Genomic DNA, 14135 nt, shown 5'->3' on the forward strand with positions numbered 1-14135 from the left:
GGAGGGAGGCCTAATTAACTATAGAGGTACAATGGCTGGTATATTTGTGGAGGAGGAGAGAGGCCTACCTCATGTATTAAGGGAGATCGATCTACCTCATGTATTAAGGGAGGTCGATCGGCATCCATGCATATGTGTAGGAGACGAATAAGGTTGGAGAGAGACAAAGCTAGAGTGTTGGAGGGGGTGGTAGTGGAGTTGCTTCTAACAAATGGTGGGATAGGCTTGCTAGACAAACGGAGGGCACGCCTGCAATATCAATAAGAGAGGGCATGGCTGCCTGTGTGTGCACGTGCGTGTGAGAGACGGGTCAGGAGGCATGCACGAATGATGAGGGGGGACGATATGGCTGTGGTAAGCAGACGTAACTACATAAGAAGATCAATCGTCCTTTGTCAGAGAAAGGAGGGACATAACTTGTGAGGTACATCGATCGATGGGGGGGAATAGTTAAAGTTGACCTAGGTATATGTTGGGAGATCGATCGGTATACATGCACGTGTGTGTTAGAAGCAAATGAGGCACAGGGAGAAGGATAAAGAGAGAGAGGGGTGCATATAGGAGGTGGTGCGAGAGGCATACTATATCGAGGGGGAAGGAGTGTGCGAGTACGAGATCGATGAGAAGAGTGGTGGGAGTGAGGCATGGACGGTGATAAGAGAAGAGGGGAAGCTTGTGTTTGTGCTAGGCACACCTGGCTAGAGAGGCATATCAATCGATGTGTGCTGTAAAGAAGGAGCTGGGGGGCCTACACACACCGTGGGTGAATGACCTAAAGTGAAAAGACGAATTTGCATGATGGAGCTAGAGAATGCTGAGGGAGGGTGAGAGGGATGCGGGCGTGTGCATGCACGAGAGAAAGTTAGCACTAGCAACAAAGATAAGAGGATTGTGTGGGTGTAAAAGACGAATAGAGATCATACTTCATTATAAAAAGCGAATTCATATATTTGAAGAATTTATCACAGTGTTTTAAACCGACGCATGTGTGAATATATATAACGGTGATACACATGGTGTCATTATGAACATGTTATACTACATATAATATATTTTATCTCTACTCTTATAAAAAACGGAGTTGTTGATGATGGTGTGCCTGCCATCCTGCAATATTGGCCGTCCGATTTATATCTGACGGATAGGAAAGAAACTATGGCAATTTTGAAAAAAGATACCCACACCCCTCTTCATATTTGCAAATTAGTCCTCCCCTTGATCATGTTGATGTTCCGTGGAACGCATGGGCATCTTGCTAGTACTACTTATAATATATAGAACATTGATTATAATTTGGGCTAATGTGTGGCTTTTGCAGCTCAGGTCTAAATACTTGTCATAATGTAGGGGGCGGGGCACTATACTTTGTGTGATGAACACGGTGTACGTATGGAACATGGTTTAGATTATGAATATATAGTTAGTACATCAAATGCACTATTAATTGGAATCAACATCAAGTGTATTCAAAAAAATAGAATTCGAGTTCATGTAGTACACATAGTTCATATCTATCTCTATAGTAATCATGTGGTGTGTTATTAAGGTAATACACGAATGATGGTTGAAGTTGGCAACAATCATGATTGTAGATTCTTATTGAATTGAGAAACGAATTCAAATTCAGTTCGAATTGCAGCGGTAGTATAGACATTTGGAATGCACTAAAATGTTGGTATGAGTAGGTTACATGCATTATATAGCAAGCGAAAAAATTTAATTGGACATAACATGGATTCATACTCCCTCCTTCCATCTATATAGCGCATAATGTGTTTTTAAGACCGCCTTTGACTATTAACAAGATTAATAGTACATGACATGCACAATGTGAAAATTATATCATTGAAAGCTCCTTTCACACATGAATTTAACGGTGTGCTTTGTCTAAGTTGCATGTCATATATTATTGCTCTAATATTTGGTCAAAGTTAGCATTGAAAAACGCATTAGGCCCTATATAGATGGAAGGAGGGAGTAGCTTTGAATAGCATTTGTATAGTAAAACGGGGCAAGACTCTCTCTTTGTGTGGTGTGAATAGTTTTATTTTTTTGTTTTCTTTTTGGTTGAGGGAAGTGCGAATTGATTTGGTACGTACAAGTACAATATTACACGTTAGGCTTGTCCCTAAAATTCAACTTGCGCCTTGTTATATCTCGAAAATTCAGATATCATGCTCCCAAAACTGGCGCCTTCACAACCCGCGCCTTGCTATCCCAAAATTACAACACGCGCGAAAACTCCCACCAGTTGCCAAATCCCGACACGCGAAATCCCCCTTCTAACACTGAGCCGAAAGGGCCGCTAGTTCAAATCGGTGGGGGTACTTTTGTAACACACCCTACTTTTTGGACAAGCGCGTCCCTAAGTCATGGTTCACCCCCTCCCATCGCCTCCTTTTCGCCATTCGAAATCCCGGGCCGCCATAACCTCTCCGCTCCAGCCGCGAAACCCCACCCTCCTCCGTCCGCCACCTCACCGCTCCCAGCCGTAGCCTCTTCCCCGACGATGTCGTCCACCGCAATAGCTCGACGTCCCTCATCCACCTCACCAGATGAGGATCCATTGTCCATCTTGTCATCTCGCCGGTTCAGCCGCCCCGTCCTCCACCTCCAAGGAGTTGCTCCGATGATTGCCTCGTCTATCACAGCTGCTCCATCCCCACAGTGCCACCTTAACCTGCTCCACCAGAATCGCAGCATCCTTACCGACTCCTCGGACGAAGCCGAGGCCTACTCGGCGCCACCAAAGAGGTTGTACACTCATCGCATCGCACCTTCTCCTTAAATTGACCTCCCGGAGCCGATGGTGCTCCATCCCGCACCCTCATGGAGCGGCTACCTTGAAGCCGGCGCCGCGGGCGACATCTCCACGGCGGCTCTCCCCCAGTGCGAGGCCCTGTCTACCAACATAAGCATTGAAGTTCTCTTGTTTAACAATAAAATTATCAAACTCATCCAAGCATTGACTAGCAGACTTTTTATGAGGAATGTCTCCTTCATCAAATCTATAGGGAGAATTTACCTTTACTACCTGTGTAGGGTTATCAAGACCATGTATGTCTTCAATAGGCGCTAAATTCTTAACATCTTCAGCTTTAATACCTTTTTCTTTCATAGATTTCTTTGCCTCTTGCATATCTTCAGGACTGAGAAATAGAATACCCCTTTTCTTCGAAGTGGGCTTAGGAGTTGGTTCAGGAAGTGTCCAATCATTATCGTTACTCAATATATTATTCAATAGCAATTCAGCTTGCTCAACAGTTCTTTCCCTGAAAACGCAACCAGCACAACTATCCAGGTGGTCTCTGGAAGCATCGGTTAGTCCATTATAAAAGACTAGCACATTTGCCCGTGCATTGCAATGGGAGAGTTTTTTGGCGAGAAGCATTGGAAGAAATAATTAATGTGTCCATCAAAACGGTCTCCACACGATAGTGGGTCGATAGAGCGGAGAGCTGTGGTGTTCTTGCGGGTCATGTTTGGCCCGCGAGATCTTTATAGTAATGGGGTTGGTGGGAGTGGCGGCCACTATCCAATTTGTGCATTTTTTCCCTTCAGGTCCGCCTCCTTGTCGAGGTTGTGCTGACCTCCTGATATTTTTTCAAACATGTGAGAATTTATTTTTCTCAAAAAGGTTAATTTCTATAATAAGGAAAACAAAACTTGAAATAGAAAGATTTTCTTAAATTCACAATAACTTTTTGAAAACATGACCATTTTAAGGCAGAGAAACGAACATTTTCTGAATTTGTGAACAATTTTTTAAAATGGAAACTTTTTTTGAACATTCAAATCTATTTTCAAAAATGTCTTTTTAATCACGAACATTATTTTGAATTTGTGAACATTTTGATAAAATGAATATTTTTCCAATTTCTATTGTTTTTTAAATGAAATGTATTTTAGAAATCTAGAAAATTTACATTTTTATTTGAAAATGCGAACATTTTTTTAATTTCAAACAAATTTAGAACGAAAATTAAAATTTCAATTTCCAAGTGTTTTTGAAAGTGGGAACAAATTTTGAAATTCTAAGATTTAACAAAAAATAGTATAAAAACGAAATTCTGGAAAATTTATTAAATTAGTTTATGGGAAAAGGAAAAAAATAAATTGCAAGGGAAAAAATAAAAATAGAAAAAGAACACAAAAAAATAAAAATGGGCCGGAGCGGCGATCGATGGGAAGCTCCAACTATATGCCGCGCTGAGTGACAAATAAGGTTTCCCAGCTGCGTGCGCATGATATATATGGGTGGCTTTTCTGGGCCTTAGTGCGTGTGGCCTACGTACAAAATTCCGGACAAAACTTCTTATTTTTTAGCAGATGGACCACGAAAATTTAGTACCACCTCGGATATAAGAAAAAAAATTCGATGGTGAACGGATAAAAAAACGGAGAAACGCACCTTGCTTTATTAGTTGGTATAGATATCAAGTATTTCATTTTTATTGAGAGGATGATCAGGAAAAGCATTAAGTAATCGGAGAATCCTCCCCCAAGCTTGTGGGAGACTCTCTTTTTCAATTTGCACAAAATTAAATATTTCCCTTAAGGATACTTTTTTCTTATGAGTGGGAAAATATTTTGCAGAGAAGTAATAAATCATATCCCGGGGACTCTGCACACAACCCGGAGCAAGAGAATTAAACCATATCTTAGCATCACCATTTAACGAGAAATGAAACAATTTAATAATATAGTAATAGCAATTTTTTCCTCATGAGTAAATAGGGTGGCTATATCATTCAATTTAGTAAGATGTGCCACAACAGTTTCAGATTCATAACCATAGAAAGGATCAGATTCAATCAAAGTAATTAACTCAGGATCGACAGAGAATTCATAATCCTTATCAGTAACACAGATAGGTGAAGTAGCAAATTGCGGGATCGTATTGCATTCTAGCATTCAAAGACTTTTCTTTTAGCTTAGCTAACAGTTTCTTAAGATCATATCTATAATTGCAAGCAAAAAAGTCTCTAGCAGTTTCTTCATCCATAATATAACCCTCTGGTACAATAGGCAATTCATATCTAGGGGGGAATCTTCATCATCACTTTCATTAATATTATCAGTTTCAGTAATTTCATTCTCTCTAACCCTAGCAAGTTGTTCATCAAGAAATTCATCTAGTGGCATAGTATTATCAAGCAGAGAAATAGTATCATCAGAAACATCATGCATAGCAGAAGTGGCATCATCAATAACATGCGACATATCAGAATCAATAGCAGGTGTAGGTGTCCCAAGTTTACTCAAAACAAAAGGTGAATCAAGTGCAGAGCTAGATGGCAGTTCCTTACCTCCCCTCGTAGTTGAGGGATAGATCTTGGTTTTGTTGTCTTTTAGATTCCTCATAGTGATCAAAAACTATAAATCCCAAGTGACTCAGAGAATAGAGCTATTCCCCGGCAACGGCGCTAGAAAAAGGTCTTGATAACCCACAAGTATAGGGGATCGCAACAGTTTTCGAGGGTAGAATATTCAACCCAAATTTATTGATTCGACACAACGGGAACCAAAGAATATTCTCAAGTATTAACAGCTGAGTTGTCAATTCAATGACACCTGAAAGACTTAATATCTGCAGCAAAGTATTCAGTAGCAAAGTAGTATGGAAGTAACGGTAACAGTGGCAAAAGTAGCAGTAGCAGTTTTGTAGCAATCGTAACAGTGGCAATGGAAAAGTAACTTAGCGACAATTGATAACACGCAAGTATACGAGATAGTTGTAGCCTCTTTCGATAAGTAAGAGTGCCGAACCCAATGAGGAGCTAAAGGTAGAACAAATACTCTCTGAAGTCCTATCGGCCACTGATACGACTCTACGCACGCTTGACGTTCGCTTTAACTAGAACAAGTATGAAACTAGAAGTACTTTGTAGGTGTGATAGGATAGGTTTGCAAGATAATAAAGAACACGTAAATAAAAACTAGGGTCTGTTTAGATAAAGATGCAATAAAGTAAATAAAGCGAGTGTGCAAAAGTGGTGGTAGGATTTGTGAAAGTCTCCCTAAGCAATTGACTACGTTACTAGACCGATAGCAAGTTTTATGTGGGAGAGGCATAAGCTAACATACTTTCTCTTCTTGGATCATATGCACTTATGATTGGAACTCTAGCAAGCGTCCGCACCTACTAAAGATTCATTAAGGTAAAACCCAACCATAGAATTAAAGAATCAAGTCCCCTTTACCCCGTACGCAACAATCCCCTTACTCGGGTTTATGCTTCTCTCACTCAAGAAACCCACCATAAAAGAATCATGAACGTATTGCAACACCCTAAAGCGGGAATCCCTCACGCTTGTGCGACACGGATGGCACAATAGGACAGAAACATAACCACAAGAAAATTAAATCAATCATAGCAATTCATCAACCACCAATAGGACAACGAAAATCTACTCAGACATCATAGGATGGCAACACATCATTGGATAATAATATGAAGCATAAAGCACCATGTTCAAGTAGAGGGTACAACGGGTTGCGGGAGAGTGGACCGCTTAATATAGATGGGGGAAGGTGATGTAGATGTTGGTGAAGATGATGGAGGTGTTGGTGAAGATCGCGGTGATGATGATGGCCCCCGGCAGCGTTCCAGCGCCACCGGAAGCAAGGGGGAGAGGGCCACCCTTCTTATTCTTCTCCTTCTTCCTTGACCTCCTCCCTAGATGGGAGAAGGGTTTCCCCTCTGGTCCTTGGCTCCCATGGCTTGGGAGGGGCGAGGGCCCCTCCGAGATTGGATCTATCTCTCTGTCTCTCTCTGTTTTTGCGTTCCCAGATCCTTCCTCTTCACCGTTTCTATTTTATCCGGAGATCCGTAACTCCGATTGGGGTGAATCTTTCGCCCACAATTTTCTCGTAAAATTAGCTTTCTTGCAGCAAAAGAAGAGTGTCAACTGCCTTACGGGTGGCCCACAAGAGTGCCAGGCGTGCCCAAGGGGGGTGGGCACGCCCCCCTGTCTCGTGGCCACCTCAGGCACTGTTTCACGTTGATTCTTCCTCCGGAAAATCCCAAATATTCCAAAATAATTCTCCGTCCGTTTTTATCCCATTTGGATTCCGTTTGATTCTGGGTTTCTACGAAACATAAAACATGCAACAAATAGGAATTGGCACTAGGCACTGGATCAATATGTTAGTCCCAAAAAAGTATAAAAAGTTGCCAAAAGTATATGAAAGTTGAAGAATATTGGCATGGAACAATCAAAAATTATAGATACGACGGAGATGTATCAGCATCCCCAAGCTTAATTCCTGCTCGTCCTCGAGTAGGTAAATGATAAAAAAGATAAATTTTGATGTGGAATGCTACCTAGCATAATCTTGATCATATGTCTAATCATGGCATGAATATTAAGACACGAGTGATTCAAGGCAATAGTCTATCATTTGACATAAAAACAATAATACTTCAAGCATACCGACCAAGCAATTATGTCTTATTGAAATAACATAGCCAAAGAAAGCTCATCCCTACAAAATCATATAGTCTAGCTGTGCTCTATCTTCATCACATAAAGCATTCAAATCATGCACAACCCCGATGATGAGCCGAGCAATCGGTTCATACTTTTTAACGCGCTTCAGCCTTTTCAACTCTCACGCAATACATGAGCGCAAGCCATGGACATAGCACTATGGTGGTATATGGTGGTGGTTGTGAGGACAAAAAGGGAGAAGATAGTCTCACATCAACTAGGCGTATCAACGGGCTATGGGGATGCCCATCAATAGATATCAATGTGAGTGAGGAGGGATTGCCATGCAACGGATGGACTAAGAGCTATAAGTGTATGAAAGCTCAAACAGGAAACTAAGTGGGTGTGCATCCAACTTGCTTGCTCATGAAGACCTTGGGCGTTTGAGGAAGCCCATCATCGGAATATACAAGCCAAGTATATGAAAGTGATAACTCAAGAGACTCTCTATGTGAAGAACATGGTGCTACTCTGAAGCACAAGTGTGGTAAATGATTGTCGGGGGTTGGGTGCGACATATGACAAAGGATGGTTTATCATGGTGGGAGCGAGTAGAACGTTGCCGGTGCCTGGAAGTGGGATAAGGCGTAGACACGTACACCGACGAACTTTACCCAGGTTGGGGGCTCTCCGTGGAGATAATACCCCTACTCCTGCTCTGCGGGGTCTCTGCATGATCACTAAGGCACTAGTGATACAAGGTGCTCCTTGAGCTGTGTCTAGAGCCAGGAGAAGGCAAGGCTAGCTCTTCCCTGCCCTAGGTAACTGGCTAGTTCTATTAGGATTGGAACTCTTTGCATAGGTGGCCTGGGGGGCTTATATAGGCCTGCCCCCCTAGGGGTATAATGGTAATCGGGCCGGCTGCTGGGGCCCGCCTGTCAGCGTCTCCAGCCTTCGGCTTCTTTGCCGACTACTGGGGCCCACCGCCTAGTGGGCCCCGCCGGCAGGTTGATGGCTGCTTACTGTAGCCGTGCCATCTATGACGAGGGCTTGGTCATCTTATCGTGGCTACAGTCCCGCCGGCTGGCGGGAGGTTACTGTAGCCATGCCTGGTCTAATCGGGTTAATGGCGCGCTTGCCTCGGGGCAAGGGATGGCCGCCTGCTGGAGGCCGGCCCTTTCCAAGCCCGACTGATCGGGCGCCTGCCGTCTTCAGCGGTGTCACTGCCCGGTAGGACCTGCGGCTGGCAGGGCATACCGACAGCCCGTCGTGGGAAACAGGGTTCCGCCTGCTTGGAGCAACATCAGGGGAGACATGGCATAGTGCCCCGCCGCATGGAGATCTCCGTCTGTACGGAGCACTGTAGCCACGCCTATCCCGTACGTCGGGGACGACGTGCTCTGCTGTAGCCATGCTCTGGCTTGTACTCTTGATGGGGGCTTGGCTGCACCGAGGCCGCTGGGTGGCCGCCTGCCTGATGCCGCCCTCCTTGGAGGCTGATCGGCAGGAGCCGGCCATTCGTAGTGCCGTAGGCTTAGGTTGGCCGCCCTCTGGTAGCCGGCCATTGGGCCGGCCGGCCCCCTGAGGGCGGAGCTTCAGCTTGGGGTCCAGCTAGGCAGAGCTGGCCCAAAGTCTTGATAAGTTCTAGGACTCGGGTTAGCCTACTCGTTGCCCATTACTCTGACAGTAGTCCCCGAAGCAGGTGAGGCATTGTGGTCGAGGGACCGCGAAGTCTTAGCGGCTTCCCCCCTCACCGGTCTCCGGGAGTACGTCGATCCGTCTTGCAGCTAGCCGACTGCTGAAGCCGGCCTTGCCCAGGCGGAGCTATGTGGTCGATTTCGAACTTCAAGGCGGGAAACAGGTGGCGTGCCTGCTAAGCTTCCTGGGCCGCCGCCCGCCACAGACGCGCCACGAGGCACATGTTGGCCCGGCCAGCCTGCCACCCCACGCCCCTGATGGGACGTGACAATGGGCCGGGCCCGCCACTACCGCGCCTCGGCAACCGGGCGGATCCGTTGTGTCGAGGGGGGCGGTTGCCATTCCCATGACTGTTTGCAGCATGGTGAATGCGCATGATAAATGGGGGTCGTGGGGTCGTGGGCGCAGTTAATCCCACGACCCACGCCCCGCCCCTTCGGATTCGTAGCCCGAGGGCTATAAGTAGGGGGATGGAAGGGGTGCAGCAAAGCTCTCGCGCCCCCTCCCACTCTCCTCCACCACCGTTGATGCTGCTCTGCGCTGCCGCGGGGCTGCCGCCGTCGTTCGTCCCCGACGCACTCCTCCTCCTCACGCAGCTAGCCAGAGGCCATGGCGCGCGAGAAGGGCGGCGACTGGGACGGGTCGACAGTGATCGAGGATCACATCTCCTTCCTCCGCGACAAACGCCGGATGCCCAGCACGGCCTTCGTCAAGGCGCGGGAGCCGCCGGAGGAGGAGATCTCGCCGGCGCCGCTGGGAGACGAGTGGGTCGTCTTCCGCTCGCACTTCCTCCGCGGCTTCGGCCTCCAGGTGAGCGGCTTCTTCTGCTCCTTCCGCAACTTCTACAATCTCCAGCCTCATCACCTCACGCCCAACGCCGTGACTCTACTCTCCGCCTTTGTCACGGCGTGCGAGGGTTACATTGGTGTACTCCCCACACTCAAGCTGTGGGGAGCGTTCTTCTATGGGAAGCTCGTCACCTCTGCCAGGGAGACGGCGGCCGAGTGCGGCGGCTTCGTCGCCGTGCGTCGACCGGCAAAGCGGAACGCCTTCCCCGTCATCAAGCTGGCGCAGTCGGTGAAGATGTGGCAGCAGTCCTACTTCTACGTCGAGAACGTAGATCCGACTGCCGACTTCCTCAACCTGCCGCCTTATGAGGCCGGCCCCCCTACCGGGACTCGGCCCACCTAGGGGTACAAGCCGAAGCCGGTATCACCGGACGCGGCGGCCGCCATCGGCCGACTCCGAGTGCTCCAAGAGTCGGAGGGCCTCGTGGCCTCCGACCTCGTTGTTGCCTTCGTCGAGCATAGGGTCCTCCCGCTCCAGAGCCGCCCTCATCCGATCTTCCGGATGGGCGGGCACCGCGACCCATGCCGGCTCTGCACGAAAAGGGATGCCGCCCGCCGAGGTTGCGCAGATGGTGAATGAGATCTCTGACCTCAAGGTGTCGGAGGAAGGCTGGCGGTACAGGAAGCGGCCGTACTCCCGCCACAATCCTCCACCCGCCGTGAGTTTCTTCATCTTGTCCTTCTGATCCGTTTTCTTCAGCTTCGTTCTTGTCGTGATGCAACTCCTTTCTAGTCGCAGATTTACATGTCCGCGACGACGGCCGCCCTCCTGGGGCCCGGCGATGACCACCAGCCGGACAGGGCGGTGAGCGACCTGGACGACCCCGACTTGGGGGCGGCCGCCCTGGCGGACGACGCAACAGGTGGCGATGGTAGAGCAGACGGCGGCGGCGGAGCAGGCGGCTCCGAGGAAGGCGGTGGTGTGGGGACTTGGCCCGACGACGACGAAGACGAACTGCACCCCACCCGAAGCTCTGCCAACACCGGTGCCGACCCCTCTTCCGGGCCGCCCGCCCGCGGCAGCAAGCGCAAGCGGAAGCAGGGCGCTGCCCTGTTTGGCAGCGCCCTGAAGGAGCCCAAGAACCCGGCCACGGCGATCAGGCGGAAAGAAGCCGCAGCCAAGGTGGCCAAGTATCAGAGGCAGCCGAAGGTGCCCGTCATGATGTCGGCGTTAGTATATTTTCCTTATTTCCCATCCTCTTGTCAATCTGGCATGAGAGCCTTCTGACTTGTCTTCTTATTTCAGGGCCCCGCTAACCCTCGAGAATTCGAGCGCCGCCTCGGTCCTCAGGTCGGCGGCGACCTCCTCGACCAGCCGGCGGATCGACCCGGCCGCCGACCTCCGGGAGGCAACAGAGCAGAACGCGCGGGAGGCGCGTGAGGAAGAGGCTGACCGCCTGGCCAAGGAGCAGGCGGACAAGGCCGTCACGTCTGCTGAGAGAGCGCTAGCGCAGGCGGAAGCCCAAGCCACGGAGAGGGAGCGGCTCACGGAGGCCGCACGCCGCCAGGAGCCGCTGCTGATGGCTCCCCTGAACACCGCGCCACCTCCGCCTGAGTTCGTGGCGACGGTCGGAGGAGCCAGCGATGATCACCCGATCCGGGAGAGGGAGGGCGGCGACGTGGCTATGCCGGACGTCTTTGTGCCACCGCCACCACCTCCGCCGCCGCCACCAGCCAGCGGGACGCAGGAAGAGCAGCCGGCCGCGCCGCCGGTGCCACCGGTCGAAAATACAGTGGTGACAGACCTGATTCCTTCGGTCCGCACACCCACGCGCTGCCGCCTTGAGAAGGCGGCCTCAGCACCGCGGCCGCAGTAGGTCAGCGCCGCAAGCTCGTCGGTCCCTGACACCGAGGCAACCAGCGTCGCGCCCGTAGGTTGGATACACGGGGGCGGGACGGGCACCCTGAATCAGGCGTCCCTCAACGTCTAGGCCAAGCTCCGGGCAGAAGCCGAGACCCTCAAGCGCTGCAACGAGGCCTTCTTGGAGTCGCGAACCGTCATCCGCGTAAGTTATCTTTGGCTTTCTTCTTTGGATGATCCTCTTGCTTGTCTCGTGGGGGCGCGCAAGCGCACACACTGGGTGTAGTCCCCGAGTTCCGGGCCGACTGCTGAGCAGGCGGGCGGGAACTTTATCTTGCAAACGTCGACTGCTGACTTCGTCTGGTGTTCCTTTGCAGGACTACCACAATCTCCGCGCGACTGCCTACAACTCTAGGGTCCAGGAGCTGGAGACGCAGACCGCCCATCTGACTGAGAGCCGGAGTAAGCTCTATCTTTCTTTCTTCACGGGGGCGCGCTGGTGCACCTGCGGGCTATAGTCCCCGAGGTTCGGGCCGACTGCTGAGCAGTCGGGCCGAATCTCCTCAGTGTTTCTTTCTTTGTTAATTACTTCTTCTCCGCGGGGGCGCGAAGGCACACCCGCGTGCTGTAGTCCCTGAGGTTCGGGCCGACTGCTGAGCAGTCGGGCCGAATCTCCTTAGTGTTTCTTTCTTTGTCTTGTCCGCTTGACTGATGCTTTTTTCTTCTTTTCCTCTTCCCAGAGGCCAACGCCGCCTTGCAAGAGCAGCTGGGCGAGGCCAACACTGCTCTGCACGACAAGGAGGCGGAGTGCAGCAAGCTGGCCGAGGAGCGGGATCGCTTGGTCGCTCAGCTTACCGAACAGGCGGAAGCCCTCAAGGCGGCCCAGCTGGAGGTGAAGAAGGAGGCCGACCTTCTCGCTGAGTTTGAGGTCGAGCGCTCCGCCTGGGCCGACAAGGAGGCCCAGACGACGGCCTGTTTCAGCAGCATTGAAGACTTGGTCGATGGTAAGCTTCATTCTCTTGATTTCTTGTTTCGAACTGTCGGCCCTTGTCTAGGCCGGTCCCTTGCTTATAACCTTGGTCTTTTTCTCCTTTCACCCGAACAGACTTCTTCCCGGGCCAATCTGTTGCTGCAATCCAGATGATCGAGGCCCAGCGTGAGGAGCGGAGGGCGGAGGGCGCGCAGATCGCTGCTGATGCTCCCCGGACTCTTGGTGAACAGCTCCTCAGCATTCAAGCCCGCCTTCGGCCTGCTCATCGCATGCTGCGCCGTCTCCAGCACATCGGAGCTCAGGCGGTCTCCGCCCTCTGGCTAGGTTTGCGGGCTCCACGCTCCCCAAGTCGGACTGCCGACTGGCTGGAGGTGGCGGCCGGCCGCCTGGAAGCGTGGAAGGGCTCCGCAGCCCGGGCAGGAGCGCGCCAGGCCTTGGAGTTTGCCAAGCCGTGGTATCCTGGGCTAGACTTAGCCCAGTTGGCCACATTCTGGTTGGAAGCGCAGGGGGAGCTGGCGGCGGTGGAGGTCGAGCTTGTCAATAGGGCGGTGGCGATCGCCGACTTCACCGACACCAGCATCTTTGTTCCGGAGGTGGTCGAGGAAGGTGGCGAAGCTCCGCAAGAGTGGCTCGGGCTGAACCTAGAGGACAGCGAAGATTCAGCTGAAGTCATCGACTCCAGCGATGAAGGGGAAGACGGGGAGGAGGAACAGGATGAGGAGGAGGAGGAAGATGAGGAGAGCGACGTCGACCTGCCGGAGCTCGGATCGGACGGTCAGCCCCAACCTGACTGGGCCTCAAGCAACGAGCCACGCACCAAGGTGCCGGCTACTACTGGAGACGGCCAGGCAGGGACCGACTAGCCACCCATTCCTCCGATGGATGCCACCGACTCTGACCTCCAGTCGTCTGTCGCCCCGACTGCTGCTAGCGATTCTTCTGCCCAGACGGAGCCACCTGCCGCATCAGGCAGTGCAGCTGACCCTAGCATCTAGCCGGAGCCTTCTGTCGCGCCATCTGGCACCGCTCAGCCGGAGCCTTCTGTTGCGCCAACCGGCACCGCCCAGCCAGAGTCTTCTGCCACTCCTTAGGATTTTATCTGCTTTCTGCTTGCTACTCTGAACACTTTTGTTAAATTTGCACAATTCCACCCGCAGGGTGTATATCAAAACTTTGTTTGAATGCCGGCCAGAAGGCCTTTATCCATGTAAATATTTTATCACAGCTTTATGCTTTGCTTTGCCGACTTCTATCTTTCCTTTCCCTTTTACTCCTTGGTTTTTTCCTTTGACGCCCTCCCATGCCTATCCTCTTGCCAGCCAAACAGTCGCTCTGCGGACTGCGGCTAGGTTGAGTACTTAGTC

Source organism: Triticum dicoccoides, chromosome 3B, assembly GCF_002162155.2.
Source record: "Triticum dicoccoides isolate Atlit2015 ecotype Zavitan chromosome 3B, WEW_v2.0, whole genome shotgun sequence".
In the NCBI taxonomy this organism is placed as follows: domain Eukaryota; kingdom Viridiplantae; phylum Streptophyta; class Magnoliopsida; order Poales; family Poaceae; genus Triticum; species Triticum dicoccoides.